Source organism: Stegodyphus dumicola, chromosome 4, assembly GCF_044657685.1.
Source record: "Stegodyphus dumicola isolate Sdum_Otavi_A_Nest chromosome 4, ASM4465768v1".
Lineage (NCBI taxonomy): Eukaryota > Metazoa > Arthropoda > Arachnida > Araneae > Eresidae > Stegodyphus > Stegodyphus dumicola.
The window spans coordinates 1362861-1381016 of record NC_140771.1 but is presented as its reverse complement, the minus strand read 5'-3'; the positions used below and the strand labels follow the sequence as shown (position 1 = coordinate 1381016).

Sequence of the window (18156 nt, the reverse complement as noted above, 5' to 3'; positions counted from 1 at the left end):
ACATTGCTACTCCGCGTACAAGTAGGGTTTATATAGCTTTTGGCCTGCCTTCGAGAACATCCTGGGGCAAATGGGTAAGAATTCATTCTAGAATATTCCCGCACCAATTCTGGGCGATTTTGCACCAAATCTGGTAACACTGTCTCCTCTTTCAATTTTCTGGCAACCTTGAACCCGCTTTGCGCGGAAGCTATCTTCTTAACGCGTCTTGTGCATTTCGTAACGAGATGAACAGATGGACTTTTAACTCTTTTCACTTGGACTTTTAACTCAAGATAAAAAATAAGAAGCTAATCTAACTAAAATAAAGAAGCTGCATCGAATTAACTAACAGAGTTGGCCCTTACTTAAGATCATCGGCGGATACCAGCAAGTACGTAACAATACGGCGGAAAAGAGATATTTGACTTTTAGGAACAACCTGGAAGACAGAACACGCTCTCCCTAATACTCTGCTAGGCTCTTCTAGTGAAGCGACCTAGACTTCAGCTTAAATACTTGTTTCTACCTACTGTTCTACATAAAACGTTTTACCTTCTGTTCGGCATAAATCTACTTATGTTCTACATAAAACGTAATCCTAAAATCTCATTTTGGCAAGGAATCGTAGGTGGGAACCAAGAAAGACTTGTTCCAGAAAAAAATAACTATTAGAAAATTAAAATAAAACCTCTACAAGGCAGAAGTTACCGGTGCATCGTAAATAATATAATCTGTGATTAGAGCTTGACGTAATCATACGAGTGGAATCTTAAATGTATCTCTCGAATTAATTCCGCAATGTGCAGTTCGTCCCTAATAAGCGCTCCGTGTGTCAGTGTCTGGGGAGGAGGGGTGACAGCGGTTGCGAGAAGAGCCCACCAGATCCCTACCACAATGTAGCCACCATAGTAGGCTTCAGTGCGCGAGAAGACCGCCTCGATCACAGACCTGTGTCGCGAATTTTAAAAACAGCTCTCTCCACACGAGGTTTTTACTGTGCGGCCGTCCGTTTGCTATCTCGTCCACGTGGTCTCGTCACCGAAGAGGGTTATTTGAAAGCAAAACTTCGCGGCACTTTTACAGCTGTTGAAATTTTCGTGTTTTATCGTTTCGCACGTATTCATTTTATGTCTGTTTTTACTTGTGTGTCTTGTCTCATGGGATTTTCAGCATGAAACGTCAACAAAATGATTGATTCAACAAAAACCACTCGAATTTCCATTCCATTATTCTAATAAGGAGTGGAAGTAGAAGTAACTTATCGACTCTCTAGATCGCATCATCGATGAAGTGGGAGTTAAGAGAGTTCATTACCAATTTAAATTATCGTTTGCGACTCAAGGAATATACTGATGCAAATTTGAACGTGGTTGGTCGCGTGTTGTTCGATCGCATCTGTCAATACGATCATTGATATCGGTCTTATCTGCTTATCTCTATATTTTTTTGGAGCTGCATGTTGCTCAGCAACTGGTCATCGATTACAGGACTATGTTGAGAATCGTGAGTGAAAGACTGTTCAGGTAAGTTACTATTGATCTTTTAAAATTTTATTCTCTTTGGCAAAAAGGTTTATTTAACTTCATCGATGGTGTGTTATTTATAAATTCCCACCCCCCCCCTTTTTTTTTTTTTTTTTTTTTTTTTTTGTTCTGGTTTATAACGAATACATGTTCAGATGCATGTATTGATTAAATGATTTCAAAGGGATTCAAATAAATACAGAATGATTTAAGCATTGTCCAGTAGATTTATCGTAGCAGATTGGTGAAGTGTAGGGTCCTAAATATTCACAGAATATCTGATCTCCATACTAATCTAACACTAAATAAACGATTCAATGTTATTATTTCATATATTTATTTATTTAAATTGTGAGAAGGGAAAAACCGATTTACTTTTTATTTTTGAAGTAGTCGATGTACCCGATACCAGTTAAGTTAGACTGACAGTAATGCATTATTTTACTCACGACACCATTTGAAAATTCGTGTAATAGCATATTCATATTACACGTCATAAGGAATAGGATGCGTCATTGTAGTGCATAAAAAATGCCAAAGAAACAATATTCAATGCATGTACCACAACTGACTACGTAACCATAGAATCGTATGGTATATATACCCATATGACATATGGAATTGCCATATGGTCAGCAAAATTAAAACAAATACATCATTATTTTGAGCAAAATCTACGATTCATACCCATACATTTTTCATTCTGATGCAATATGGAACCCACGTAAAAATTTCGATTGAAAAATAAACTAATTCTCTCTCATTATATCAGGAACAATGGCACGCAGCCATTGTTGATGATATATTACTGTTGCCACTCGGGAAAATGAGGGCTAAAATTAGCGTTTTGAGCGTTTTTAATTAATAGCTCTAAATTAGCGTGTTTTAGACGATTTTCGTGGTATTTACATAAATATTTTACCTAAAATTTTTTTGTTTCAAATGTTCTATTTCAAAACCCTTATTCTTTACTGTCTATCTATACCGTAAGTTAAGAGATAGTAAAGCCTTTTTACTTCCTTGTACGAAGTGAAAAGGAAGTATTGTAATCGCGAAAAGTTTCAGGCAGCATATTTCAACAAAAATATCCATTACGCTATCGAATGCAATTTAACGATGTTTTTGCGTGATATCTGTACGTAAGGGCAGAATAAAATACTCTTTTCCTCCAAAAAAATTATAAAATTACTTTAAAATGAATTCTGAAGAGAATTTTTCGTTGCGTCTGTACGAACGTATCTCGCATAACTCTAAAACGAGTAGCCTCAGAACGTTGAAATTTTGTATAGAGGACTGCTATAACATGTGGATGTGCACTTTGTATTTTAGTTGCAATCGGCCGCACCAAATGTATATAAATATATATATATATATATATTATCCACTCTTACCCGGCTCAGTGATCTCAGTTTCTTTACTCTTATGTATTTGTAAATTGTACATTTTTTGCTTTAGAAATGATATAATTATGTTGTTCTTATCTTCCGGTTAAGGTTTTAATGCCTTTAGTGAATCTCTATGCAATATTTTTAGAATTATCAACAATTTTAAAGTTGTTTAAGTGGCGCTAAGCCTAATAATGTTTTTGATGGCGGCCGTTGCTTGTTTACATTTGAAACAACAGGATAGTGGATTTGTGGCCAATCTAGAGAAACTTAGCTTCGCAACAACAAAGATAACGCCTTCATTTCTTATTGCGAATTAAATCATGCTTAATCGTTTCTGGAATTTTTTCGAGGAAATAAGTGTTTAAGATTTACTTCGTAATTTTAAAGACAGATATTTTGAGTTTTAATGTATTTTTGCCTTGTTGCGAAGTGAGAACTGAATTAATTGAATGAGAAATGCTCAATCGTCTGTGAAAAACTGTTTTTTTGTTTTATTTGCTTAATTTCTTTTATACATCGTTCTAGCTTTATTATAGTATTTGAATAGAACATGTGGCAACGATTAGATAATTTTTTAAATGATATAAATTTTGTGCATTCTGAGTAATAATAAGAACGAAATATAATACTGTTAAGTGAACCTAGCGCCAGAGTGTTGCTATGGTAAATAAATAGAGTGAATTTTAAAGAGTACATTTATTCTATTGTAGTTTATGTTCTGTCGGCGAAGTAGATTTAATTCTATCCGATACGTTTAAATGAAATGCAATAAAAAATGCGTATAATTTAATATTCCGTACGAGTCATGTGGTGTACACATCAGATTTTTTAATATCGGAAGAGCTATTTTCCCTCATTCCTCTTGAAAATATTTTCAAAGTCCAAGGAGGGTTGTAGGTGCACGTTTGAACGCAGGTTTAAAAGCACTATAATATATTTTCTCCCTCCTTCCAGCATGCGTTCGTGTTGTAACTCGAAGCGTATTCGAGAGATCCAGGGTTCGATTTACATTTCTAGCTTCAAAATAACCTAATATCTGTACAGTACAAAAGCGCAAAAATCGTTGGGTTAGGTTAGGGGATCAGGAGATTTAGGTTAGAGGTATGTGTGAAGGGTAACACGTTTCTTGTTCTTTTTTTTTTTTTTTTTTTCCCAGAAAATTAGCATTGGATGCGTATGTTTGGCTGCTTGCTTTGTCTTGATGCAGTTCTAATGATTGATGGCACTTTATAAGAGTGTAAAAAATATGTTTATAATAATATTTGGAGTTGATCTAAACATTTTTCTCCATTCTTTAATTTTAATTTGCTCTTGACATTTTGCGCAGCATTGATCTTGACATTTTTTTTTGCACTCTCTTTATTTTTAACTTGCCATTATAAGAAAACCAACAACAATCATAAATCTCTTTGAAAACCTTTCTTTAGATTCTTAGAACCATGTTTTAAGATTTTTTTCTCCTCTTTGGTGATAATAAGTAGGTCGTCTGTCTTTATTGCGATCATTTAAGTGCACCCAAGTTTCATCTATTGTAACAATATTTTTCCATTTTTGTTCAGGTGAATGTTTTTTAATAAAGAGTTCTGCACGCATTCTGCGTTCTCAGATATTTCCTTTAGAAAGACTATGCACATTAGGTTTTTTTCCCTTTTTAAGATTCGAATCAGCATTAATCACTTTGTTTACAGCATTTTAATGATTTTTTCAACTGTCCTTTGACTTAGATTTTCTTTTAACAACATTTTCTTTAGTATTAGCAGATTTTCTTTTAACTTTTTCTTTTAACATCTTACTTTTGCAACACTCGAAATATTCCTTTTTTTCCTTGGATATGTATTTGAAACAATTTATTTGGGCGTTTTATTCTCTTCTTATTGGCAATATTACCTATCGTGGCTTTAAGTATAGAAAAACCATGGCTTTCAAAGCGTTTTTCAATAACTACATAGGAATAATTTTCTTCGGAAAAAGCACAAATATAGCCATTCATCCACTATTTCTTTAAAAGCAGCATTTCGAATGAAAACAAAGTAGCAGACGATAATTTATGCTTATAATTATCGTATATCGGTTTACCATAATTTTTCGAATATTTTATAAAAAACTGTTGTAATCAAATTAGTTCCATCTGTATATGAATATTTACTTACGTCGCATAAATAATGATAATAGTACAAAAAATATATTTGATTTCACATATTTTATTCAATCACTGTTATATTACTTCTGCTATATAATCTGATAGTAGTATAAATGTATTTGATTTCACACATTTTATTTAATCACTGTTATATTATTTCTGCTTTTGTTAGAGAATGCAAAAGAGGAAATATTTGATTCTGTTGATGCAAATTGTATTTTATTATTACTGTTATTTCATTCAGAAGTATAAGCAAGAATAATAAGATGATACGAATCGTACGCAAAACAAAGTATAGTGCCAAAAGTGCTCTTAATTTTCATATTCTAACTTCTTTTAATACTTGTTGCATGAAAAGTCCTCGGGCTGATGTGGTAATCTGTTTTTATTCAGTCTAACTATTTCTGTATGTAACTTTTAAGTAATAACGATATTTCAAATCGGCGAAATATTTTGTGTTTCTTACGAAATCGTTTTCAAAATGGTGCAATATTTAGAATATAATGTTTGGAATTGACGGTTCTTCCGTCTCCGAATACTCATTACACACATTGTATCGTTTTGGGGGTAGCCACAAGAAAATTCTTTTCCTCCGATTACAAACAAATTAGCCGCCCAACTGGTATAGTGGTTAGCATCGCTGACTGCCTAGGTTCGAATCCTGGAAAAAGGCATGGTTGTTTGTAAATGTATAGTGTTCGTGTGGCATGGGGGCACTCAAAGTATGCAGCGAGCGGAATGTCTTCTCGAGAGGTTGCTGGTATGGGGAAGAGGGGTGGGTGACCCTGGGACCCGTCTTCCGGTGTGCTCTCCATCAAAATTGGGGGCGGAACTGAGGTAAATGGCACTGTCACCTGTATAGTGCTGTTGCAACAACAACAACAAATAAATTATATAATTGTAGTAATTTATTTCTTCGATAATGTCGAGCAACTTGAAAAATATATATTATGTTAACACCGTAGACAGTTTTCCTAATACAGTGCATGGATCCTTTTGCATTTTGAAATCTAGTCAATCAGTTGCATAATTACGCAAATGTGTGATTCGTTACTTTATGAATTAATGTTTTTAAAGGAATTACAGAAACTACTACTACATAAAGAGTTTTATTAATTCTTTAATGTTTAGTCATTCGTAATTTTAAGTTCATATTCATTGCTTCAACTTAAGCAACGTTCATTAAAATCTTCTTCAGCCAATTTTTTAATTGAGGGTTATCAATAAAAATAAATGAATGAATAAGTTATAAATAGCGCGTAGTTACGAATCTTTTTTTTTTTTTCCCCCTCCAAAGGCAAGACTTTTTATTTTCTCTCGTTTTTAAAATTATTTTTCTACTTTGCCGAGTTCGCTTTTAATGACTAGCAAAGCAATTTTTTTCTCATTTCTCGTAAAAATGAAGTGTGTTTTTATGAAAAAAAAAAGTAAATAAAAAGTCATTTATTGAGGGCTACATCGTGAAGTTAAACTTCTGCTTTAATTTTTTTTTAAATTTAATATTCCTTTATGCTTTTATGTTTCTGTGTTTGCTACAAAACGGCAAAATTATTTATACACTGTCGGAATGAGTTTTAAATATTACATTGATTGATATGATTTTTTTAATTTTATGTTATTATCATTACTTTGTGTTATTAAGAGCGGTAGCACAGAAGGGCTCAAAACGGCATTTTGTGGCGTTTCACAATAAACGGCGAATTACGTTTTAAATTGTCGCCAGCATACATTATCGCCCTGTTTTATATTTAAAGAAATTGAATAATGAAGAATCTCCATGAATGTATGTATGTATGTTTCTCGCATTGTGAAAAAAAGATGGTACCTAGATCCATCAAATTTTGAATAACGTAGTCCTCCTCCCGAATATGGCACTTGAAAATCCGAATTTTGAATTTCAAATTTGTTTTATTGTCTCTTTCATATTTTGTAAAATTTTAAAGAATTTTTAATGAAGAGACTCGACGATTTCAAAGCGAACAATGGCAACACAGCGCGGACAAAAACATTATCTCCACCCTGCGAGACTGTCTATCGGAAATTCCAAAAATATGCTATGTATGTGTTTTAAGTGCAAAGAATATTATATTTAATACTAATTAAAGGTAACACACAAAGCGTTAAAAATACGACCCTTTCGACGTAATATAAAATCTGAAACTTGAGATATTATTTATTTTATATTTTAATTACGTACTTAATTACGAATTTTTTTTATTCATATTTATAAGGGCCTACTATCTACTCTTGCAGCAATAGCAGATCCATCTAGGTTTAGAATTCGAAAAGTGTGTCCTGGTCCAAAAACCTAATTATCTCTGCATAAGAACGAAGAGAATGAAGTTCTTGTGATTTCAAAGTTAAATGGTGGGCCTTATCATAGATGTCTCATTGTTCTAGAAAACATGAGTCCAAGTTTAAATGTTTTGACTCATTTTAAATTCTGGATCCAATTTAAAATTTCTAGATTTAAAGAAACCTAATTCCGAATAAATTAGTTGAATTTTTATTTTAAGAACGTCAGCAATTTACAAATGTACTGGCATTAACTCTCAAATGCATGTAGTTGCCATTTGGCAACATACTGATCATTAGTCATGCAAATCAAATCAAACTGATCATTAGTCATGCAAATCAAATCAAAACACAAATTGTAGCTTGCTGCATAGTGTAACCAATTGGATACATACTATTTACGCATATAGTTTTGAAAATTTCTGTGTGGTGGCATCACTAACGGTGTAACGGTCATTGTCAGTTGACATCATTTGTGTTTACGAATTTTTTATTTTGTGTTTGTTGTTATTTTGATGTGTTCAAAGTTTTAAAATTGTTTCAACAATTTTATAAGGTATGTATTATTACATAAAATTGTTATTAAACACTCGCCTATAGTATTTTTGTGTTGTAAAAGTTAATATTTTTTCAAAAATTGGGATAAAAACTTAGTTTAGATTTTTTTTAAATATTTTTCCTATTTTATTTATCAATTCTAATGTATTTTCAACTTTAAAAATAAAAATTCATGCATTTAAGGGTTAAATTGAGATAATTAATTAACCCCATGATATTTATGCTATAAAGGATATCAGTTACCCTTTCAAACATTCACTGTACATAAATTTTTAATCATGCTTCCGACATGATTACTCTGCGTATTTCGAATGCGCGAATAATTCGCTTGTAAATTTAGAGGTGAGAAATTTATGAAATGCACTTGAGAAGTTTTCTAATACTGATTGCAGATTGTTAACTGCCTCCTTGAACAATTCATCAGCTAGCGTTAGCTATCTGAGCTTATCCGCAATGTCATGTCAGTTTGAGTATTACTCACTAGAAGAGCCTTTCCGCTGTTTCTATTAATTACCATTGTGAAGGCACGAGCAGTGCTGATCACAAATTGGCATTTACTCTGCAGGCATATTCTCTCATGGCCATAAATTGCTGCACTAATTGCATATTCTTCTCGTGTTATTTAGCTGTATGGCCGTGTCTCTGTGTACAAGGTCGTCGGGTTATGAACAAACCTTAAAGCGTTCGTTAGTCAAATTTGTTTGTAAATCTGATTTCTGATGAATAGCTTACTTATAGTAACAATTAAATTTTATAATGCTAATAATAATCTAGAATAGCTAGGGGCAATAATAATGCGATGTAATCTGGCAGTAACAATGGCAAAATCAGTAGTAATACCACGTACGACGTACAGTAATATTATGTTAAAGAATAACAGAACATAACAACAAACTCGGCTAAAACGTTTAGATAAAAAAAAAGTAAAATTAAATAATTAAAGGGTGTTAAACGTTAAATTTATGTTGCAGCAGAATCTAATTTATTGCAAGGAGCATTTTATAGCAAAATATAAATGAACATGATTCGGTATTCGCAGTCGTACTTGGCAAAGCACACAAAGACTGTCTGCCTAAAAAAAGGGCCCACCAGCGGGCGAGCTGTAACGTCGCTGAACACTGGTAGTTCGGACCTGGAGTCGAATCCCGGCGAACGGGCTTACTGCATGGGCGTTTTCGTGTTCCCCATGTGTAACATGTATAACGGAGCACGTTTTCCTTAGAAAGTCCTCCACGAAGACATCCCTCCATTTAGGGCTTTGCCGTAACGAATAAACCCAAACCCTAAAGGAAGATTACGTTCGTGGAGGACTTTCTAATAGAAACTGGCTAATGTTCAAGTTTCACGTGGGTAAATCAATCATGCAGTCAGCCCGTTTGCCTGGAATGGAACCCAGGACGAAATGCCACCATTCAGACCCTCGTGAGACGCTGAAGAGGACGCTACAGAAATTAATCTTTTTGGTAATGAAACGAAATTTAAAAACGATGAATTATTATGGCATGTTGATTGCAAATATTTTCCTTCCAAACAAATTTCCTTAAAAAAAAAAAAAAATCTCAAACCTTTCGTATTTTATATTAGGCCCAAATGGGGTGTTTTTTTTACCGTTTTGTGTGTTACTTTTATTTATTAAAAAATAGCATGTTCTTGGCACTCAAATCATAAAATACACTTCAACAGCAATATCGCAAAAGTAATTTTAAAGTGAGCCTATCTTTAGAATTTCCGGTACACAATCTCGCGCGCAGGAGATAAAAAAAAAAAAAAAAAAAAAAATTCATACAGTGTTGCCATTGCTCGCTTTGAAATCGTTGAGTTTGTTAATAAAAAAATCGTTACAGTGTTACAAAATACGAAATAGGTAATAAAACCTATTCCGAATTTGGGCTTCCAGACGCCCATATTCGGGTGAAGACGTACGTTATTCAAAATTGGATAGCTCTAGGTACCGTTGTTTTATCACAGTCCGAGAAACATACATACATTTCTGCAGATTCTTCATTATGTCTTCATTAGTCATTCATTTTTATGTGATGACACTCACAAAAACAGTTTTCGGTATGCGTATCCGGATGCAATTATTAAAACTTTCATTCGGGTTTTGAGTTCTTTTGAATTTGACAGTAGTTTTCTGCTAGAGATACTTCTAAACACGCTTTTAACAGATAATAAAACAGGTTCTGGCAAAGAATGTATATGAACATACTTTTTACCAGCTGATATGGTTTTATTGTGGCCACACCAGATCTATTCCTTGTAAACTGGTGGACTTGGTAGTGCTTGTTTATATTTTGTAATGAAAGATTTCGGTCTTTTAAAATTTCGAAACCAGCATAAATTATATATTTTTAGTCAGTATTATATTATAATGTATTTCTCCCGCCTTCTTAATATGTCTTCGTGGTGAAGTGGTCAGCACACTCGACGCGTATTCGAGAGGTCCGTGGTTCGAGTCCCGGGGAGGCTATTGCTCATTTTTCATCTCTCCTACTTCGAAATAACCTAATTTCTCTACAATATATATATTATATATATATTTGTCTGCCTACTTTATTTTTTTAGCTTAAATTTGAAAATTCGAAAATTTTTATGTTCCCTTAACGGAATTTCATCAAATTGCGGGAACATGAACTGCATCAAAATTTCAATTTACTTTCAATTTTAGAACTAGATTAATGTAGTGTGTGATAACGAGCATGGAACAAACGACAGACAGAATCAGTGAATTGATATGTTTGATCTGTTTATTTCCCTTAATTTGCATTTAAATACTCGGAAAATGCCTAAAGATTTCTCTTTCAGGAGCAAAGCGCTTCTTCTTGCCCTTTACTTTTTCAACAATATTACGCAGATTGGACATCCAATTAAGATATATAGTACTTATTTTTATCATCCTTCTTATCTCTCATAGCTTTTGTGTATCCTTATTTAAGTTTGAGGAATTTGAATTCTTCCATTAATTGCACAAAGAGATTGCGAAGTGAAAATGAACGGAATTGTGGGTATTAGGATGTAGGAAATTACTTAAAGCTCCATAAAAGCGTAGTGACTCTTCTCTCTTTTATTCTGTCTCGCTTCATAAAAGAAAAAGAAGTTATTACAAATTCATAAAGTAGGAAACAAAGCGAAATGAAAACCACATACATTTACATGCTTAAAAGCGGAACCCAAACCTTAGTTTTTTTTTTTGGAAAGTGAAAAGCAAGAAATTTTCTCAAGAATGCAAATTTTACTAACTTACTTAAAATGAAAATTGTTTCGTTCCAAGTTCATAAATCTTATTTAAAGATTTGGACTTACAGATTTGATTAACTTTTAGTCCATCTTGTAAAAAAGTAAATATGCTCACTTACGAAATTTTGAACCGCTTTGTTAGGGATACATTTATATGTCAACAGCTTTTTTCCTACCTTGTACGAAGGAAAAGAAGTATTGTAATCGCGAAAATTTTCGGGTATCACATTTCAATGATAATCGCAATTTTGACCATTCTCCTTTTTCCAAAACGGATTGTAAAATGCATTAAAAATGGATTCAGAGGAAATTTTTTTTTTTTCTTAACGTCGGTACGTACGTACGCATGCATGTACCTTGTATAACTCAAAAACGAGTAGCCTCAGAACGTAGAAATTTTGTGTATGGGGGACTGCTAATAACATGTAGTTGTGCAACTCCCTTTTTGGTTGCGATCGGCGGCACCGAAAATGTATATATATATATATGATAGAAGATAAAAAAAATATGAAAGCAAAAAAACTAAACTAAAAAATATGAAAGCAAACTTCTAATTTTAATTGGTTATAACCTCTTTTATTTTTTGTTTAAATTGAGGACTTCCTTTCTCTGTCTTAAAAATAGCGCTTTAAGTCTAAACTCCGTCATTCAATAATTTGAATCCATGCGATCCTATGTAACGCTTGATGCAGATACCTCTTGCCCAACCAAGTAATTGTAAATCAAAACTTTTTTAACTCGAACTGAAACTTTTGACTCCCTCCGTTCTTCCTCTGAGTTGCTGCGACACTTTCGTATAAGCTTTCCTTCTGGCCAGACGCTTTGCGGCTGTCTTCTTTGTTCAAGGAATATGTGCTGAGCTAACAAAAATGTAGGACGCATAAGACGCTCGTCCATATAATCAAATATTGCGAATGCAGAATTGCTTTCCTCAGTAATAAAGTTATCCTGAATTGCGCCTTGCTTGTATTGCCAACTTTCTTCGCTAGGCATCTATCACGCCATCGCCAAGTTACAAATCATTCATATTAAGTCATATATAAATATATACACACCTACTTTGTTATCCGGCTTCGTGAGTTGCCGAGTTCATTTTTTTTTATTCTTATGTGTTGGTAAATTCTGCATTTTTTTGCTTTAAAAGTGATTGAATTATTTGGTTCTTGTGTTTCGGTAAAGGTTTTGATGCCATTAGTTGATTTGCATGCAATAGTTGTAGAATTACCAACAATTTAATAGTAAAGTGGTACTTAGCCTAACGAAGCCGCCATTTGTTTACATTTGAAAATCGTCGTAGAATAGTGAATGAAGTCACTTTGTTGATACAGTTTGTGCACAGTTTGATACAGTTTGTGTACAGTTGTTGTTGTGTACAGTTGTTTGTGTACTGTGTTGATACAGTTTGTGTACAGTTTGTTGGTACAGTTTGTGCACCAACTTTTTTTTTTTTGCCGAACGAGACCAATGAAATGCAGCCAAAAATGTGTGCTATTTACTAGGTCACTCAAAGAAGTCACGTGTGGTCATTAGATTTTATTTATTTATTTATTTATTTATTTACAGTAAAGTTGTTTTGTGTATTACCTTTTCCAAAAAGACAATCTTTTGTGTTAATAAATGGTTAATTATAGGAGAAAGTGAAGGTGAAATTTTCTCCTTTTCAAAAGGCGGCATATTTCCCCCCCCCCCCGCTTTATTTTTAACGGAAAATACTTCTGAATTGAATATTTAAAAAATTGTTTCTGGAAATTCCATTAATTTATGATAAGAAAGGTAATATAAAAATATATTTCTGGCAGGTAGAAGTGCGAATGTAGAACACATGCTCATTAACAATCAGAAAGGTAAATTTGATAGTTTTGAGGTTTTAGTCTTAATACGAAACAACAAAGGAAAAAAGGAGAATTGCCAATGTAATTAGTGTATCCAGCTTAGCACCTAAAAGTTGACGTAACATTTTCCTTTGTGAAACATGACTTAAAAAAAAAAAATTTTTTTTTTTTTTTTTAATCACGATAAGTTTTTATTCGTACATACATCCGATATGCAAACTATAAATTTTGAAATCTGAATTGCGGTGCTCAACTTGCCAACTAATATCTATAAACTGGTATTCTTAACTCCTAACGTTAGATATTAAGGCATGTGAGTAAAGGATGCATTTTTTATGTATGTCCGTGTAGTGCAAACAAACCTGATTTCAGTGTTATAAAAAATCTGATACGGATACCACATGACTTCCTTGTACGGAATATTAAATTATACGCACTTTTTGCTGCATTTTATTTACACTTATTTTCTCGAATTTCGTTAGAGATAGATTTCTCATTCAATTAATTCAGTACTCACTTTGCAACAAGGCAAAAATACATAAAACCTCAAAATATCTTCTTAAAATTTGGAAAATATAGAAAAACATAAAACACCAAATACAGTTAAAACAATTAAAAAAACAATTTTTTACAATTAAAATTAGACTTTTTATGCAAAAGCAATGTCAATTCTGCCAGCAAGCAAGAGGGTAGATTTTTTGGTGCACAAACTGAAAGTTTACTTTTGGTCCCACGCGGCAAAAAGACACTGAAGGTGAAGAAACTGAATTCACTATTCACTATTCTGCTAAGTTTCAAATATAAACAAATATGGCTGCTATGTTGTAAAAAATATGAGACTTATCCGCACTTAAACAACTTTTAAATTGTTCAAAATTCTACAACTATTGCATGCAGATTAACTAAAGGTATAAAAACTTTAACTGGAAGATAAGAAAAACCTAATTCAATCATTTTTAAAGCAAAAAATGCACATTTTACCAACATGTAAGACTAAAGAAAACTGAGCTCACCGAGCCGAGTGTTAGAGTGCCTATATATATATTCCTTTGGTTCTGCCTATTGCAACAAAAAAGAGAGGTGCACAGCTATATGTTAAAGCAGTCCTCTATACAAAATTTCAACATTCTGAGGCCATTCATTTTTTAGTTATCCGAGATTCATACATACGTACGTGTACAAAAAAAAATCTCCTTTTAAGTGAGTTTCATCACTCGTTTGAGGAAAAAGAGTCCTTTATTTTGTCCTTACATACAGATGTCATGTGAAAACATCGTTAAATTGCATTCGATAGCGGTCGAAACGGATATTTTCGTTGAAATATGATATCCGGAATTTTTCGTGATTACAATACTTCCTTTACTTCGTACAAGGAAGCAAAAAACGAAATCAAAATTATTAACTTAAATCAGAAATTAACATTCTTTGCGAGGTACAAGAAAGAGCTGCCACAAAATCTTTGAAAAAAAACTTGAAATAATTATATTTTTTTATTATTACGGAATCAAATAGACAATTTTGCATATACATATTTGAAAATGTGGATCATGTCATCGTCGAAATTTTCGTATAAATATCCCAAAGAGTTCTCTCTGCCCTTTAAATGAACTGAAATTATTCTTTCTCTACTCTTTTGAAACCGTATCAAAAGGAAAAAATTGACCGTAATCATTTAAAATCTTTCCAATAATCTCCTGAAAGACCTACCTGTTACATACCTCCTCCCCCCATCTTTTTAAAATCTTCATATCAATCTGTCATCAGAAGTCTAGAGCCTTATTGTGGAGCACGTCTTTGATTGGCTGCAGCTGTCAAACGTAATAAAGTTTTTGACAAACGCTTTAGCAGCCTACACTACGCCATTGCCAGATTCTGTTCAAATCAATAAATACCCTTCCGAACTTCGACTTTGGCGGAAACAAAGAAATACCGTTATTTTAGTTTTATTTTGAAGTTTTTATTGCTGTGACTTTGGATTTCAGAGAGGAGATAGTAGTCAGGAGTAGAGGGAAAGGAAAGAGAAATAATAATAATAAATACTTTTTTGATTTCGTTTTTTCGTTCTTCCATTTCTCCCTCTTTGAGTTATTTTAAAAATTGATTGTTCCTTCTCTTAACTCTCCGGGAAAGTTGTGGTAAAGTTGGCCTAATAGGATGCTCGATCGAAGAGCTATAAAAAAAAAGGCTTTTTTTTTTTTTTAAGATTTTTCTGTATTTAATTATTCTCTGTATTCAGTGCTTTATTCTAATTTATTTGAGGTGTAATTATTTGTAATCGAAAGACAAACCGTAGAGTTTGTTAATAACAAACTGGTACGTTTTAGAAAATATGAAATAAAAAATAACATTGCCAAACTTTAAACGTATTATTCTGGATTCCAAAAATTCGTGGGAAGCTATTTCGACCAGTCTCATCTTCGTATGACTTTAAAAATTCTGAAAACGCTAATTTTTGCACCTATTTTTAGAGTGGCAACAGTCTCGAGCGCTGGAAATAAAAACGCTTTATTTCGAAATGTGTTGCCACTGCTCGCTTTCAAATCGTAGAGTTTGTTAATAAAAAAAAAAAATGTAAGTTTTACAAAATATGAAATAAAAATAGCATTGCTAAACATTTAACATATTATTATTATTATTATATAAGGCCATATCCTGACGTCGAAGAAAGCACGCGATTGTATGTGACGTCATTGTATGTCGAAAATTTTTGGTTAATGTCAGCATTTTAAGTAAATGATTGGGCTGTTGGTAACTTTTTTGTTTCACATTTAAGATAACTAATACCATATGTTATTGGCATATTATTTCTTTTATTGATATTGAGAAAATGTTGTTATATGACATTAAATTTAGATAATGACGTCCGTCATAGGTATTAACTCGAAGTTTCAAAAGACTTTGTTTCCTGATTTGGCAACAAAAAAATTAGATACAAATTGGTTGTTACTTGGAAGGAATAAATTAATTTCATGCATACTGAAATGTTTCTTTACATTTGTTTTTCACAGGTTGGCTGCAACCCGCTAGTATTATAATAAGATTTGATATCTTAACACATTTCAGTCATTGTTGACTGTTCAACTGTTGTCCTAATTTGAGAAATGTGTATCCAACCCGACAGTCTCGGTCACTTTTCACCAGTCAGGAGGAGAAGAAAGTTGAAATTTGTGTTAATTAAGAAAAACAATTTAGAGATCAAACAATGCATTGTCAATAAATATAACTTGGATTATCGCAACAATTAGCTAAGTTGTTCAACTTATTACCGGAAAATATTTGTTAGCGATTGTTAATTTAAAAAGCTGAAACTGTAAAATAATTTCAACATTTTTAATTAATACCGCACTATCATTAATATCGCACTTAAAATTGTTAAAGGAATATTTTGCTGTAAAACTGAACCAGTCAAGAGCAAGGAAGACAAGGGCTTAGGAGAATTATTCTGATGCTCAACGTAACTGTTGTTGTGATGCCGTCGATTAATTAAACTCTCAGGGATTTAACCAATGGAAATTCGAAAAGAGCTGCATATTTGGGATATAATCATGTCTGTATCAGAGAAAGCAAATTAACAATACGCATGGTGTCTAATATAAAGAAATTAAGTAATAATGAATACTTTGGAAATAAGTGAAAAATATTAACAATTTCTGAATCCCGATTCTGACTGATTTCTTTCCAGCCCATAGCGTAAACATCGAATACCAACTGTTTTTACTTGTAGCCGGTATTGAAAGCGTTATTTAAGTGCCATCAAATGATCCTGTGGTGTTTGTTACTGAAATGTCCTTTTTGCATTTTTTATAGTAAATGTATGTGGCATATCCAAAATAAAATTGCAAAGAAAATAATTAGAAATAAAAGAGGTCGGTGCCGAAAGGTTATAAAAATTACTTGTCTTGATGATTATGATTAGTAGAATGTAATGATTTAAAGAGTGCAATTTTTTTTTTTTTTTTTTTTTTTGTTTAAACTTTCAATTACCATTTTGTGATTTTCATTTATGTTTGATAATCCCCACCTCAATTATCTTCTAATTTCTAAATCCGGCTCTTTTGTAAGGTCACCTGATAAAATATAACTTGAGAGAGTTTTTTGGCTATAGAAATTAGAAACTCGCCTTAGTGTGCATGTATGCCAGGAGAAACTTCGTAATAGTTGCCCTGCTCTTTCAACAGTCTATTATTTTCGTATCAACAAATTGTGATGAGCAGATAATTTATAAAGACTAATTTTAAGACATTTTCTGGAAGTGAATTTTTATGTTCTTCCGATCAAACATTTAGAAACTTGTTGCTTCTGTAATTTCTAGGAGTAAACTTCATTTTAACCACAAATAATATTTCAAATGTAGATTTTAATGTATGATTTTTGAAATGTAGATACATATTTCAAGCCGCGAAGAACTCGCTGATTTCGTATCTTATTTTACTTTTCGTTTGAAAAAGTTGCAAATTGTGCATTTTTCAACCAATCAACTTTCATTTTCAAAAACTTTTATTCAACTTGGCAGCCCCGTGATTAATTGTTTGTCACCATAGTGACATGTAATAAATATAAAACACTGTAGTCATAAGTATTTATTAATGTAGAAGACTTGCGCTAAAATATTGTCACAAATTATTAGGTTTTGTAATAAGAGCTAAGTATAATAGCTTGGTGGTCAAGAATTTTTTGCAGTTAGTCTGCACAACACTTTTAATTTCGTGCTCAAACAGCATTGTCACGATGATTTTTAAAGTTTCACTAAGGGTTTGTAGAACTATTTTATGCTAATCAGATTAATATAGTTAATGCCATCTCTTTAGTGAGACCATTATAACTCAGCTGGTAAATAAATCTTCAGTCTTCAGCGATGGATATGTAATGCTAATCAGTGACTGTCTGCACTGTTCCATTATAAAATAGTTATCTGGTATAAATTCTGTTGAAACTGAAAACTGAAGTACAAAATGCCAGCTAACAATAGTTACATAATGGTGGTATATCGAAAGAGCATGTCATATGTGGTATAGTTACTACTATATAAACTTATTTCAGACACATGTATGATTCCAGATTTATTCGGGCATGGAAAATCACTAGACCGGAGTAATTGCTTCTCCCGCTCCCATTTGTGGTTGATAGCTGTTTAAAATATTTTGTTGTTATTTTTTCCTAGCGCCATCTTGTTTTGCCGAATCTACTGAGCAATAGAAGGA

The 18156-nt window shown here is 32.6% G+C and overlaps 1 protein-coding gene across 6 annotated transcripts in view; it reads left to right on the top strand.

Annotated features, from left to right (window-relative positions):
- Nucleotides 1-18156, top strand: part of LOC118202925 (zinc finger MIZ domain-containing protein 1-like) — a 1176934-nt gene that overhangs the window by 820894 nt on the left and 337884 nt on the right. Inside the window, exon 1 of one of the 6 annotated variants that reach the window (XM_085814457.1) lies at nt 914-1505. The exons of the other annotated variants lie outside the window; for them this stretch is intronic. The gene's annotated coding sequence lies outside the window, so the exon portion shown is untranslated. Of the gene's footprint in view, nt 1-913; nt 1506-18156 lie in introns of those variants that run through there. 6 annotated transcript variants of the gene reach the window in all.